Source organism: Psammomys obesus, unplaced genomic scaffold (genome assembly GCF_907164565.1).
Source record: "Psammomys obesus unplaced genomic scaffold, mPsaObe1.curated_primary_1811, whole genome shotgun sequence".
Classification (NCBI taxonomy): Eukaryota; Metazoa; Chordata; class Mammalia; order Rodentia; family Muridae; genus Psammomys; species Psammomys obesus.
In genome coordinates this window covers 11,374,249-11,376,786 of record NW_026585895.1, presented here as the reverse complement: position 1 = coordinate 11,376,786, position 2,538 = coordinate 11,374,249, and positions in this window count along the sequence as shown.

Sequence of the window (2,538 nt, the reverse complement as noted above, 5' to 3'; positions counted from 1 at the left end):
CAAGCATCTGTATATTGATTCTTTCCACTCTTAAGTTTCTGACTGACTTGGTAGAATGGAGAATCCAAAATTTAAAAAAATTTAAAAATATAAAAGGAGCAACTTAAAGGGAAAAGGCTTTATTTATTTGAGAGGATTAGGTCCATTGACTAGGAGAATATGGCAGCAGGAATCTAAGGGTCACAATACCTATATAGTCAGGAAGCAGAGAGCAGACAGAAGTGGGGCCAGACTATAAAACCTCAAAGCCTGTTACAAAACACTCCCTCCAGTAATGTCCCACCCCCTGAAGCTTTTACAACCTTCCAAACAGTGCCACTAGCTGGGACCAGGAGTCAAACATATGCCTCTTCGGGAACATTTTATATTTAAATGTATCTACACTATAACAATGATCCATAAACTTAGGAGTGAAAAGAAATGCTTTGTGCCAAAAAGTAGAGAAAATGTCCAACAGTTCCTAACATGGAAACTTGGTTACTTAATGCTGTTTTACTCGTGGTGCTGGGGATTGAATCCAGGGCTCTGTGCATGCTAGCTAGGCAAGCACCCTACCACCGGGCTACACGCCTGTGCCAGGGTTATGGCTCTGAGTGACAATTTCCTAAGGACTGCTGATCACATATACCCCCCCATCAAAGTAACATTCATATGTAAATGTAAGCCTTTTTGTGTCAGAACACTGTTAACTTGATTGACTCAGGTACATGCTCAAGTAGATTCCCCATGAAATACTTAAACAGAATAAACAGCTCTTGGGCACAAAAATTATGTAACAGTATTATGAGAATTTTTAAGGAAATGATTGCAAGTAATTGTAGTTCCATCTACAGAACCAGTTTTCATAATTGAGACCATTAGAACCAAAGTGTTAGCATGACAAAAGGATTTGAGTCCCCACTGGTTAGCCTCCTATTTGGAAACAGTAGTTAATAGAACAAAATCTGAGAACTGCAAGAAAATGTGCTGCTGCTTGGGCTTCTAACAAGAAGCGATGTGATTGTACTGCAATGTATTTTCTTCAAGGTCACTAAGAAGAGAAGGCTGTTCTCTCAGGGCGCTGGTGTTTCTCTCCTGGGTCTGAGGATGACCATGTTTTTATCATGTCCGCCCTATTGCAAACAGCCATTCTGACATTTTAGGTTAGTCAGTGTATTTGTCTGGGGCTGTTCTCTCATGGGTAACATGATAATCATCCAGTCTTTTCTATCCTCACGAGCTCGTGTCAGTTTCAGACTTTTCCCCCCTTAATTTTGCTTTGATCACCAATCATTTATTTCTAGTCTATTATGTGCCAAGCATTTCACTCATCATTGGAGAGACAATAGCAAACCATGAGACATGGCCTCTGCGCTCCCACTAATAATAATAAAAATGGCAGCAAGTGTATCACTGAAGATATCTGATCTCATGCTGTAACATATAGGGTCCAAAAACATCTCACAGGCAGTTTTATACTTGAGCCTCAATGGAAGGCTGTTAACCGGTTAGGGCAAATCATTTTCATCTTATCGCCTGTATTTTTTTTTTAACTGTGTGTGTATATATGTCTATGTGAGGGGAGGGGTGTGTAATCTGTGCACATGTGAGTGCAGGTGCCTGTGGAAGCCAGAAGAAGTCACTGGATCATCCTTCCCCAAAGCATTGATCTAGGGTTAAGGAATGATATTAGTTCCTTAGTGTTCATTTGCACTACTGTAGCAGGATGCCTAAGCCTGGGTGATTTATAAAGAAAAAAGTTCTTGCTTACAGTGTTAAACTCCAAGTCAAAAGCAGCAGGTTTGTCTGAGGACATGGTCTCTGCTTCAAAGATGATGCCGTGAAGGCTGTGGCCACCGGGGGAGTGCTCTTTCTTAAGCATCAGAAAGACAGTACTGCAAGTTCTTTTCATAGCCCTAATCCACTCATCAGGGCTAAACACCCCCAGGCTCCGGAATGTTTAAGCAGCGACATGGTCACGGAGAAGAAAGCTTTCCTGTCGCATGATGCAGCCAGAGAAGGAAAGTCTAGAATTTGAGGCCTTGGCAATTAAGCTTCTGAGCATTGCCTTAGGCAGGAAGAACACATGTTGGCATTGCTGACTGGAAGTAGAACCAGTAGCTGGAACCTACATCCCATGTAAAAGTGGGTAAGTCACTTAGATCCTTGATGGTCATGGAGGTGCCTGGTCAGCTGTGGAGTAAGCCTTCGTCCTCTGAACTTCTGATTATTTGGGCACATATAGATGAATTAATGATAACTGACGGGTATTTCTGTATAGTCCTTTCATTGCCGTGGCTCTCGACACAGAAACACAGGTTAGCTCTGAGTTAATGCTCCTCCCCTAACATGCCATTAACTGAGACAGAGCCCATAGAATCTACTATTTTAAAATGATACATGTTCATCTTCCCAAATGCCTTTCCCCAAAAACTGTCCTTGTTAAGTAATCAATGTCTTTTCTGCCATCTTAATTGATAGGCTGAACAGACCAATTGCTTATCTGTCTGTCATCTATCTATCTATCTATCTATCTATCTATCTATCTATCTATCTATC